This window comes from Heloderma suspectum, chromosome 7 (assembly GCF_057233095.1).
Source record: "Heloderma suspectum isolate Gila_16-S chromosome 7, 16-S_ref, whole genome shotgun sequence".
In the NCBI taxonomy this organism is placed as follows: domain Eukaryota; kingdom Metazoa; phylum Chordata; class Lepidosauria; order Squamata; family Helodermatidae; genus Heloderma; species Heloderma suspectum.
Genome location: NC_139464.1, coordinates 70,416,500 through 70,429,601, shown reverse-complemented (window position 1 = coordinate 70,429,601; position 13,102 = coordinate 70,416,500). Strand labels below are relative to the sequence as shown.

Genomic DNA, 13,102 nt, shown 5'->3' with positions numbered 1-13,102 from the left:
CACCACCATTCAGCTAGTGTGGGATCTCCTGAAATTGTAAAATACCCAACCTTCCTCCAGTTCTAATTTTATCAAAGCCCCACTGTACCGCCCATTAATTAGTTATGAGAACTCTGAGATTCCAGGCCACTCCTCTAAGAAGTAACACAACCTAAACAGTTTCTTTTTATTAAAAAACAACGGGGGGGGATACCTAGAAATTGCCCTTCCAGGACGACCCTCTTTCTACAACAAGCCTTCATGGAGGAGAAGTCTGTCAGTGGTGACTAATCCTGATGGCTATATACTACCTCCAGTATCGGAGGCAGCATGCCTATGTATACCAGTTGCTGGGGAGCATGGGTGGGAGGGTGTTGTTGCACTTATGTCCTGCTTGTGGGTTTTACGTAGGCAACTGGTTGGCCACTGCGTGCACAGAATGCTGGACTAGATGCACCCTTGGTCTGATCCAGCAGGGCTCTTCTTATGTTCTTCTTCTGCCAAATCTATAATTGTCCTAGCATGCCAGTGTTTCTGAGTTTTAAAGTTCCATCCTCCCCTTCAGAGTCATTTGAGTTTCTGCCTCACATTTCTCTCTGCCTCAGTTCCTAAGTTTCTTGTTCCCTCCTTCCCAAAGTCAATGAAATCTTGGCTGATGCCATCCTCACACCCTGTTGAATCGTCACCTCTGTGCAAGTGTTTCCAACACAGCATAACAAAGGAAAAGTAGTAATTCTCTCTCTCAATCTCTTTTCTTGCCTTTGTAAATCCTACTACAAATTTCTCCCTTCCTTCTCAGAAGCTGAAGCCAACTGCACAACCATGACATAAAATCACCCTCAAATCCGTCCTCTTTCTCCCATCCTGGAAAGCCTTTGGTAGTTAACCATTTCATTACTGTTTTGTTATATTTTCTCAATAAAACCCAATTTTTCTGGAAAAACTGTGATCTTGTCTTCATTGCTCCTGTGCACCTTGCACAAGCACTCTGCTCCCTAAACTAAACAATCCAAATACTACCCACGCTTAGCTCCCTGGTGTTTTGGTTAAAAACGTCCTAATTCTGGGGCAGTTTTACCAGATGACAGCAGCCTGTCCTCTAGAATAGAGCCAGGGCTGCAGTCGGAAATGGTTCCCCTGGCACAACATTTCAGTTAAATCCTCCCTGCCCCAGCCATTTGTGTTCTGGAAAGGCATATTCCTTGAGCACTTTTTTCATATAATCTAAAGTGGCCATGGGTTTCAGATTATGTATGCTCTTCTGCATTTTGGTACTGGATTCCGAGGTCCCTCTTCCAAGGTCATAGCGGTGTCTATAGTATTGGAGGGGGGACTCCCAAAGAATCCTATGGTCCCTGGAATGCTCTCCAGGAACCATAAGTTTGCTCTCCCTATGACTAATTTGTCCCATTGATTTCAATTTCTTCCTGGCAAATTCCACATTGCAATCATAGAACCAACATATAGCTGTTCTTCTAGATAAATGTCTACATTGAGAAATGTCTTTACACTCAGCATCTTGCAGTATTGGGTTAAATTGTATTATTGAAATCTCCAAATTCCCTTAACAGTCACAGTAAGTATAAGCAGGAAGAATCTGATGTAAACAGGCTTTTCAGTCACATGCCTTCTAAATACTGTTTTTCAGACAACAAAGCAGAAAGAAATATGGTTAAGTAAGGTATTAATGGGCTACAAATTGTGTTTTATTTAATCAGTGCACTTACAAAAGGGCATAAAATCATCACTAATGCATACTTATACTTTCTAATTAGATTTTTGGGGTACTTTTAAGAGTGACTAAAATAATTTGGAAGCTTTTTGTATTATAGGAGTAAAACTATTATTTGGCACATTCTTTTAAAAATTATGACTACTTTCACATATTTCAGCTGTACCATAAAATATGCATTAAACGATAAAAATATTGAAAACTACTCAATATTGGCTGTATTCAAAAGCTGAAGGCAAATTTTGTTAAATACAAGTCTTAGTAAATACTTATTCAGAATGACAGAAAATTAATTCTGCTTCTGGGAAAATAGAAGAGTGGACTAGAAAGACCATAATCATAAACTTTGCATTCAAACACAAATTACATCCCTTCCTTCTTATCTTTGCAGAAAATATTAACATTTGTACCTTTAACCCAAAGCATAGCAGCATACTAGGCTCCTATCGACTGCGCCCTTGATGATAGGAAGCCCCCGAACGCAGAGGCGTCCGGTCATCCAATGCAGGTGGAGAGGAGTGGCAGAGGCAATATTTGCCTACCTGTCCTCCTGCTCTGCATTTTTTGCTAGACGGGCTTTTCTAGTGATGGTGCTTTGGAGAGGGAGGGAAGGAGGCTGGAAGGGTCTCCTTTCCTCCATGCCCACTGGAACACAGCTTTCCCCCACTTTTCAAAGTTGATTTTCTGATGTCAGAGGGCAGCCAGTGTGGTTCTTTCCACGACAGCTGTGAGGGGGCAAAGGGGGGGGAGTTGGATTTCTGACTCTGTCTTCCAAGGTTGGAACGCTGTCTCTAGCCTTGCAGGGGGGAATCTCCAGTATCCTATGGCCCCTCAGGCAATGTCTAGGGGCCATAGGATTGCTCCCTAAATGTACTAGCTTGGTATTATATTTACCTTAACTTTTAAGCAGCTGCAAGTTGTTCAATAGACTATACATTTTCCCCCATGGTAAGAAATTCTGTAGCTGCAGAATTTTTGGCTGATAAGCCTCTTCCAAGAGGCACAGAGCATCTGTTTAGAAGAAAACAGGGTACTGCTTGTAGGGACGATTATTTTTGATGCAGATGGAGATGGGAAACAGTTTCCCTAGTAGTACACAAGTTTCCAGAAATGAGTTTTATCAGCAAAGGATAAGCAAAAGTAAGTTGTGTATAGCTTGGGAAAAATGTTACTTTCATAAATTGTGTTATGTCTCACATTAGAGGGCCGTTTTCATAATCAAGTGTTATATACCAAACAGTTAAACTGGAATTATTAATGTGTATGGAAGGGTTTCCACAGAAGGGGAACCACATGCAAAAAATGCACCATTCTAATTTTCTTCTGTTCTTTAGGTCAGGAGTGAGGAACCTGTGGTCTTCCAGGTGTTGTAGGACTACAACCCCTATCATTCCTCACCACTCGCCATGCTGGCTGGAACTGATGGTGTCCAACAACATACCTGTGTTTTAGGCAATCAGACCTATAATATTTTCCATCTATTTTTATTCACCTGTTATTTTCACCTATAACAGTATTTCACCTATTGCAGAGCTTAGCTTTGCATCTGACAAAATATGCTGAGGTGCTATTGTAAATCTCTCAGGAAAACAGAATAATAGTGAGCTACCTTTCTTTTAATCAGTTCAAGACAAGAATTATTGAGACTCTTTTCCTACATGCAGTATAACAAGATCACTGAGGGAAGTGGGGTATAATGGGGATTGTATATAGGATAAATCTGAAACATAAGGGGAGGAAAACCCCATGCGCTTGCAAATATGGCTTTGACCACAGGAATATACTATGAATTCTCAGTCATTACTTTATGACCCATCAAAACTTCCATTACCATCTAGCAAAAGGGCACATTAAAATTTGATGCCTTTTTTTTAAAAACAAACATAAAATATTAATGAAGCATGAATAAGAAACTGTTTCTATTAACTATAACAATGAGTTCATTTTTTAGCAAATGACTTTGTGCTTTATTACTTTTTTCATTTATACCATTGTAGAATAGTTTAACATGATGCTAAATAAACCAACAGATGAAAGTATATTTTCAGAGAGGTTAACAAATATCTGATAATGACACATTCTTCTGCATATTTGCCAACACTTTTCTGAGGATGTTTAATAGTTTGGCATGACTGTCTACCAGCTATAGTGCTGTTGCCTCTGTACACAGTATAGCTCAAAGGTAACATACTAGAAACTCTGATATCACAGACTGAAGTTACTTTTAAAACTTACATTTGCACTGGGACAATTTAGAAAAACAAGACAATGTCCATTCAAATGCCTCATTCATTTTAATCAGAAGTATATTTTCACTGTATTTAATCGGAAGCATATTGCAGCAGACCTCAGGTTCCTAGAAATGTAATTAGATCTAAACAACAGGGCAAAATTAATACAGATTTATAAAATAAAGGAAAGGATAAGTACAGAATTCAGATAATAAAGGGAAGTCAATTCATATAACAATGATGCCAGAATAAACAAGTGCTTCCAGCATTTAAATTTTTATTTTATTTGCAACATTTGTATACCGCTCCCCATCCAAACAAGAGCCTCGTGTGGCGCAGAGTGGTAGGTGGCAGTATTGCAACCAAAACTCTCCCCACGACCTGAGTTCGATCCCAGCAGAAGCCGGGTCTTGGGTAGCCGGCTCAGGTCGACTCAGCCCTCCATCCTACCGAGGTCAGTAAAATGAAGACCCAGCTTGCTGGGGGAGTCAGGCCTGGGGAAGGCAATGGCAAACCACCCCGCTATATCTGCCATGAAAACGCCAGCATAAGCGGTGTCCTTCTAGGGGTCAGTAATGACCTGGTGCTTGCACAGGAGGAATGTTTCCTTTTTCCCCATCCAAACAGATTCCGGAGCAGTGAACACAAGAAATACAATAGTAAAAAAGATAAAACATTAAAACAGCATATTAAAATTATAACAAACAGAATACCAATAAAAACGTGGCTGGTCATTTAAGGAACAAAACAGAAACAAAACCCCTCAAGGCCTGCTTCAAGGTGGAGTGGTTTCCTGGTGATGGAGATGGAGGTTCATAGACTTTCCATCTCCATCACCAGGAAACCACTCCACCATGGAGCAGGCCTTGAGGGGGTGCACCTGCTGTTGGGCCAGAGAAACAGACTGGGGATGCTGCTGGTGTACTGCCCACCCTGCTGCCCAGGATCCTCCCTGACTCAGCTGGCAGAGGCAGTCTCAGGTGTGGTGTTGGAGGAAGCCAGGATGGTGGTTCTGGGTGACTTCAACTTCCATGCTGAGGCTGTCTCTGGAGTTCCAGCTCGAGACTTCACGGCCTCCATGACAACCATGGGGCTATCCCAGTTTGTCATCGGCCCAACACATGAAGCAGGGCATACCCTTGATTTGGTTTTTGCTCCAAATTGTGAGTTGGGTGGTCTGAAGTCTGGGGGGGCGGGAGTAATCCCTTTGTCATGGTCAGACCATTTCCTGGGGAGATTTGAACTCACAGTGCTACTTCCCTCCTGCAGGGGTGGGGGACCCATTCGGATGGTCCACCCCAGGAGATTGATGGAATGCAATGAATTTCTGAATGCTCTTGGGGATTTTCCAGTGGAACGAGCTGGTGATCCAGCCGAGGCTCTAGCCTCACTGTGGAACAGTGAGTTGTGGAGGGCCATCAACTTGATTGCACCTGAGTGCCTGCTCCAGCACTGTAGGGCCTGCTCTGCTCCTTGGTATACTGGGGAGCTGCAGGCAATGAAACAGGCTGGATGTCAGCTAGAGAGCAAATGGTGTAAGACTCGAGGCAAAGATGACTGAGCATGCTCTAGAGCACATAATTGTGCCTATTGCATGATGGAATGGGCAGCAAAGAAGGCATATTTTGCTGCCTCCCTTGTGTCCTCGAATAGCTGTCCAGCGGAACTCTTCTGGGTGGTCCAGGGGTTGTTAACACCCTCCCCCCCACCGCAAATGGGGCCCCGGCCCTGTCGAGGACCCGCTGTGACCTTTTTGCATCGCACTTTGAGGACAAAATCGCTTGTCTCCGCAGCAAACTTGATGTTATTGTTATCACAGTTCCAGTTGAGGTCTGTTGCCACCATCTGCCTGATTTTGTGGGATCAGTTCCAGTTCCTGCAGCCTGATGATGTGGACAAGGTACTTGCAGCAATGCGACCAACCATGTCCTCTCGATCCCTGTCCTTCTTGGCTAATAAACGCTAGCCGTGGGGGTGTGACTGGGTGGGTTCAGGGAGTGATAAATGCTTTCCTGCCAGAAGAGGTGGAGGCAGTCATGCGGCCACTCCTGAAGAAGCCCGCTCTGGACCCAACGGTATTAGACAACTAGTGCCCAGTCACAAATACCCCTTTCTTAGGGAAGGTACCTGAGAGGGTTGTGGTGGAGCAACTGCAGGCACTCTTGGAGGATACTGATTATCCAGACCTATTCCAGTCTGGGTTTCGATCTGGTTATGGGACTGAATCAGCCTTGGTCGCCCTGATGGATGACCTTTATCAACAGAGGGACAGGGGGAGTGCAATCCTGTTAATTCTACTCAACCTCTCAGCAGCTTTTGATACCATCAGCCACGGTATCCTGGATCGACTCCATGGGATGGTTATCGGAGGCACTGTGTTATAGTGGTTCCAATCCTACCTATGGGGCTGATTTCAGAGAGTAATGTTGGGTGACTATTCCTCGGCCCTTGGCAATTGAGCTATGGGGTGCCACAGGGTACCATCTTGTCCCCAATGTTGTTTAACATCTATATGTTATAGAGCGGTCATTAGGGAATTTGGAGCCAAGTGCCATCAGTATGCTGCTGACACACAGCTCTGTCTCCCTGTGACATCTCAATCAGGAGAGGCTGTGCAAGTCCTGGACCAGTGCCTGAACTCAGTAATGGGCTGGCTGAGGGCCACTACACTGAAACTGAATCCTGGCAAGATGGAAGCCCTGTGGGTGAGTGGTTCCCAAGTCCGGGAGATAGGCTCATTGCCTGTTCTGGATGGGGTTGCACTCCCTCTGAAAGATCAGGTCCATAGTTTGGGGGTACTCCTAGATCCATCACTGTCGTTGGAAGCCCAAGTGGCCACTGCGGCTCAGAGTGCCTTTTACCAGCTTTGGCTGGTTCACCAGCTACAGCCTCTCCTGGACAGGGATAGCTTGGCCACAGGGATACAGGCATTAGTAATCTCTAGACTGGATTACTGCACGCGCTCTATGTGGGGCTGCCCTTGAGGCTGGTCCGGAAGCTGGAGCTAGTGCAGAATGCAGCAGTTCGGCTGTTGTCAGGAGCTGCCCCTTTTTCAGCATGTAACTCCTTTGCTGAAGGAACTGCACTGGCTGCCTATTTGCTACCGGGCCTGGTTTAAGGTATTAGTACTAGGGTACAAAGCCCTAAACAACTTGGGACCAGGATACCTGAGAGAGTGCCTTCTTCCTTACCAACCTGCCCGGTCAGTGAGGTCATCGGAGGGCTTGCTCCTGGTGGTTCCACATGGACCTATGGCCTGGGTGGAGTCCATCAGGAAAAGAGCCTTCAGCATGGTGGCCCCCTTCCTGTGGAACTCTCTGCCTTTGGAGGTCAGGCAGGTGCCAACATTCTGTTGCTTTCAGCACCTCCTGAAGGCATTGTTATTTTGAGAGGCCTTCCCTGAGTGACCAGCTGCAGTTATTAAGTTCAGAATCTGTTCTTTTAAAATGTTTTAATTGTTTTAATTATGGGGTTTTATTCTTTTATCTTGTTCACCGCTCCAAAATCTTTGATGTGGAGCAGTATATAAATATTGTTAATAAATAAATAAATAAATAAATAAATAGCGCTTATACTACGGAGAGTCTGTTACAGTTCTTTTTCTCCTTCTCCCACCTCTAGAGGTGTCCCTTAAGAAAACAACCCCCTTAGGGCACAATCCTATGCATCTTTAGAAAGAAAAACAATCCTACAACTCCCAGCATTCCTAGGGAATGCTGGGAGTTGTAGGGCTTTTTTCTCTCTAAACATGCATAGGATTGCACCCTTAGTCACTCCTTCAGCTTCAGTCAAGCCTGACACACAGCTGGTTCTTTCAGGAACAGATGCTTCTTCCGTCAGTGGTAACTGTTTCTCTCTTTGTCAGATCTTTTACCTTCTCGGTCTTCTGCCGTCTCGGGTGCTTATTCTCAACTTCTTTCACTGCTTTCTTCTTTGTCTCATGAAGAATTTCTTTAGGTTCCCTCTCTGTCAGCCATGACTCTCAGTCTAACATTTCATTCTCTCCCCATCCCTCCAGTTCAACTGCCAATCTTCTTTTCCCCTTATCTGGGCAACCTGCTCCCTTTCCCCAGCCCCTGCTCTATTTATCTTATAATTTCAGCTCCTTCTACATTTACTCATTCTTTTTAATCAGAAGCATATTTCTGCTGTATTTCAGTACTGCACCACAGTACTGAATGTGGGCAAATAACATTGATGGGAATGTGCTCTACTGCTCCATCCCGAGGGAGGTATCTCTGGCCATGTGGTTTCAAATTTTTAGAAACAGTATGAAGAATTTCCAGTTAGAAAAGCTTTTCATAGAATCATAGCGTTGAAAGGAACCCTTCAGGCCATCAAGCCCAACCCCCTGCTCAGTGCAGAATCCAGTTTAAAGCATTCCTGACAGATAGCTGTCCAGTCTCTGCTTGAAAATCTCCAGCAATGGAGAGCCCACTGCTTCCCTAGGCAATTGGTTCCACTGTCTGAGAGCTCTTACCATTAGGAAGTTTTTGCTGATGTTCAACCAAAATTGGCCTTCCTGTAACTTAAGCCCGTTATTTAGTGTCCTACAGTCTTTCTTATCTAGATTAGGATTGTTTAGGATGTTAACAAATGTTTGCTGGCTAGATTATCCCTTACAGTTTGCACTGGCTTTTGAGGCTTTAACATGGTGGGTTTATTGTATTGTGTATTCACTGTGTCTTGTATTGGACTGGGTTTTGTATTAAACAATAAAAATACATTTAAAATCAGTCATGCAAGGGCTAAAGATCTGAATAATGTCACAGCTAGTTTGGCCCCATCACAGAGCAAAGTACTTTTCTGAATATATGGATTAGTTTACATGGGGCATTTTCAAATGGAAGCAGAATGTTCTCCAGAAGAGAGATGGCCCAAAAGAGAATTAACATGGTGCAGTGGGAGACTCCTCAGTTATGAAATGTGACAGCTGTAGCCTTGGGTAAGATGTTAGAATGAGAAATAGCCAATCTTATGTAGTTTTTCTGTAGAAAGAATAGATACAGCTATACTGAAGGTTGGGTTGAGCTTTTGTGATACCGTGGAAAAGAAATCTAACAGTGCAATCCTATACATGTATACTCAGAAGTAAGAACCACTGAGTTCAATGTGTCATACTCCCAGGCAAATGTGTATAGGATGTCAGCCTTAATTTACTAATTGAAGAAGAATGTTTTATCTAGCAGCATTAGAGAATATGAAACAGAGGTGTGTGTTTTTTAAATATAGGGGGAAATCCAGCTGTTAAACACTTTAAATAAAGCCCCACATTTCAGTGGTATTCAATGGTATATGCTCAACAATCCTGAATTTTAGAACAACAGGACTTACAGTGCTTAATCTTGGATGCGTTGCACCCATAGCTTGGAAGTGACATTTTGAAATCACCTCATGAAAAGTCTGTTTTATGAGAAAAAAAAATGAATAATTTTTGTACATAAAATACTAGGCTATTCTCCACTTAAAATTATTAAAACACCAATTAGTCAATATAATTATACAATTTTAGCTGTCACTTTTGCAATGTCCTTTAAGAGCTCTATAGAGATGATTAACCAATACATGGCCATAATATTAATTTGTTGCAACTGTACAATATTACCTAGTGTTTCAAAATTATTGCTAAACATCTGTGAAAGACTATATATTTTAACCAAATAAATGATCACAGCTGGAGGGCTGCAGTAATTAAAATGACCTTCATGAAAGATATTCATGAACCAACTTAATATTCAGATGTCTGTATTAGTTCACCAGAGTCACTATTCCTCCCCCCACCCCTTCATTAAATGAATGGCTTTTATACTTGCATAGTGGTTATGGACAGGGCTGCCCATCATTATAATCTATTGCACAGGTGGGCAACTTGTGGCCCTCCAGATTTTTTGGCCTACAGCTCTCATCAGCCCTAGCCACCATAACCAATGGCAAGGGAGCATGGGAGTTGTACACCAAAACATCTGGAGAGCCACATACCCTTGATCTATTGTATGTAACTTGCCTCCGTAAACTATGTATTGATGTTTTTTAGGGTGGTTTGTAAACCACCCCAGCCAGCCACCCCTGCGAGATTTGAACATCATGACAACCAGTGCCTGGCAAGGGTAATTATGCTAATTAGGTGACTTATAACTGGCAGGTTTGGGGAGGGAAAATAAGCCATTGTGACTTATTTTTCCTCTGTGATCATGGAACCCACTCAAAGCCTAGAGTCAACAGGGGCATGCAGCAGGCATAGCTTTCACCAGAATGGTGCAAGTGTTCCCCCTTATATTTTCCTTGTGAGTGGATCAATGCCATTCACACCTATGAGGAAAAGTAAAAAGCTACACTTGGGAACGCTGTGCAGTAAGGACAAAATCTTCAGTCTTGATACCGGTAGTCCTCCCTCTCTGGCAGCATCCTGCAGGGTGATATGATGTCTTTCTCTACCTCCCACATTCCTTGGAATATACAAGACCTCCCTCCACACACATGCCACCAATCATATAATTAAAGGGCATCTGTTCATCTCCTCTCTGCTGTTGCTGTCACCACCTGCCTGCTGCTCTACATATTTACAGGGCAATGGCTGTTTTGCTCCTTTAAGCATTGGACCGGCAGCAAGGATGGGCACAGTGCTCTCCTTGTCTATAGAAACTGTGAGCCAGCATTATCGTGGCTGTGCGTGTGGTGTCTCCTGGTCATGAAGGCCAGGGTAAAGTGCCCTGCACTGGTAATGAGATAAGCAGGTGGATAAACAAGGTGTGCGTATACGTGTGTGTAAACTGTCACTTACCTGCTTTCCAGGGAAATTGTACTTGACCAGGGAAAGTAAGAAATTACACCTCTGCATAATTATATATAGAAATTTTAGGAGCTGACTCAGTGTGTAGGGGATATTATTTCAATTTTCCCAGGTTGCTAAGGCACCAAGGCGATCCCTTAGCATTAAAGGTTTCAGATTCAGCATTTAATTATAGATGATCCAAGTATGAATTTTCAAAAGTATAGACCAAAAGCATCTCATAAGTACCGCTACTCACAGGATGAGTTCTCTGGCCTCCTGAAATATTGGCATATGGTGGAATTTGTTTAGGGTTAATAAAGCAACCCATGAGATAATTGGGATAAGCCAGCCAAGGCTGGTACTTCCTGATGGGGAAATAAGAAAAACAATTCAGGTACATTTTGTATGATGCCTATGAAATTAAACAAGCATCTTGGAAGTACATGTCTGCTCCTTTCACACCTCTAACATCAATTCACTGACCTCTAACTTTACAGCTTCTAGATTTATTTTCGGTGTCAGCCCCAAAGCTATCATTCTGGAAAGTTATTTTGAGAGGTCTCTCCCATGATGATGAGCTAATATAAGTGTCAAGGAGATGAGGCATGTGCAGTTCTTACCAGCACATTTGAGATAAAGCAATTCTCTTGAATTTATGAGGTAGGAATCTTATTTTCCATAAATTAAAAAAATGATTTAATTTGTTATCTCAGGTTTATGAATTACCATGTCAAAAACCAATGAATCACCATTTTCTCATTTGCGACATTGCCTAGCACTGAATTTGACCTGATGAAGGGAAAGCTAATGACAAAGCTGTGGAATTTGACTTGTGGTGATCTGCTGTATTCTTCCTAAATGTCCAGTATGTCTGAGAGTGTAAGAAAATAGTTCCTGCATAGAAACAGTCTTTACACTTCCCTTGTGATGTTTGTATATTTCATGTGGTGTCTTTGGTAGTTTGCAATATGCATCGTGGTGGTGGTGTGTCTCCCCCTTTCCACCTCAGGAATTCCATGATAGTTTAGTGTACTGTCCTACCACTCACATGGTAAGCGTAACATTTACATTAAGTTCATATGGGACAGGGCTTCGAAGGAAGTTATTTATCTGCCAGAGCAATTTGTGCAGTAGCCAGACTGACTGTGCAGAGATAACCTAGCCCTTATTTTCTCTATCGTTATCTGACAAACTACATGTAAAAAGGGAGGGAGTCATTATTTGGCCCAAGCAGAGTGGCTGCAATATTAGCTAAGGGCAGATGCTATGAAAACAGATGGAAACTATCCATGCTGATGGGAGATACTTCTGGAACGCAATAAACAAACCCAAACGGACGCATCATGTTCAATTACTGGAAAAAGAGATGTCACGTATCACACAAGACTTGTCTACAGCGAACAGCACATGTGGCAACACTACACCTCACTTCCTCCTATGTCAGTGCCTAACAACATGGTAATGGTCATGTTTAGTTGTGGCCACAGTTATAGTTATAGTCACTGTTGCAGTATCAAGTGTTGACTTGGAGGTGTGGGAGAACCATCGCGAACAGCTTAGACAGAAGTTTCACATTGCCTCACATTTCCTTAAATGCAATGCTTTCCAACAGTCAGTTCACAGTCAGCTGTGAGTCATTCAGTGATGAGGAATCAGCTGATATGCATGCATGTGTAAAGCATCCCTTACTATAAAATTTCAGAACTATTCCCCATTCCAAAGTCTTCAGTTATGTCTCCTGTCCCTCCTCTATCCTTGTTTCTTACATACTTCCAATGTGTGCTTTTAGAAAAACACGATAAGGATGCAATCCTATGTATGCTTAGACATAAAAAAAAGTCCTGTCTGGCTGGGGAATGATCAGAGTCGTAGGACTTTGTTCTGTCTAAACATGCATAGGATTGCACCCTAAGGGAATGGAAATAGAAATAAACCTGGTAAGTATCTCCCATTGTGTATTGCAACTATTCAGGATGTAGAGCTATGGACTTCAACATTATCCATTCACAAAGTATGCTTTCTTGCTCACTTCCATAGGCCTTAACACTGGTAAATGCTATGCCTTGGGATTTTGTGAACAGCAAACAGAAGACAACAGCTTATAAAGGGTGGCCAACACTGTCCATTGTAGGTGAAAATATAGTTACAAAAGTAATTATCCGCACCTCATCAGAGTATTATCAATGAAGAGTGAACTAGCTTTAGGATTGTTCTCATATTTAATTATTCTGCTTTTCTTTATTTTTATAGATAGGTATAACATGCAATCTCTGGCATTTAAAAAATGTTTGCAGAGGGACTGAATGTGGCAGAAATTAAAATATTGAAAAAAGAGCTCCTGTAAGTCTGTTACCAGATTCTCAGCACATCCTTTCCTCCAAATTGTCT

The 13,102-nt window shown here is 42.6% G+C and overlaps 2 long non-coding RNA genes across 2 annotated transcripts in view; one reads left to right on the top strand and one right to left on the bottom strand.

Moving 5' to 3' along the window:
* The window catches only part of LOC146339927 (uncharacterized), a 17,519-nt gene extending 4,417 nt beyond the window's left edge, over positions 1–13,102 (top strand). The window contains exon 2 of the long non-coding RNA XR_014784407.1: positions 3,046–13,102. This is a non-coding gene — a long non-coding RNA (uncharacterized LOC146339927). The remainder of the gene's footprint in view (positions 1–3,045) is intronic.
* On the bottom strand, positions 2,700–8,052 carry LOC146339928 (uncharacterized). Its single transcript, XR_014784408.1, has 2 exons — positions 7,817–8,052; positions 2,700–4,549 (listed from the first exon to the last, which is right to left on the bottom strand). It is a non-coding gene; the product is annotated as an uncharacterized LOC146339928 (long non-coding RNA).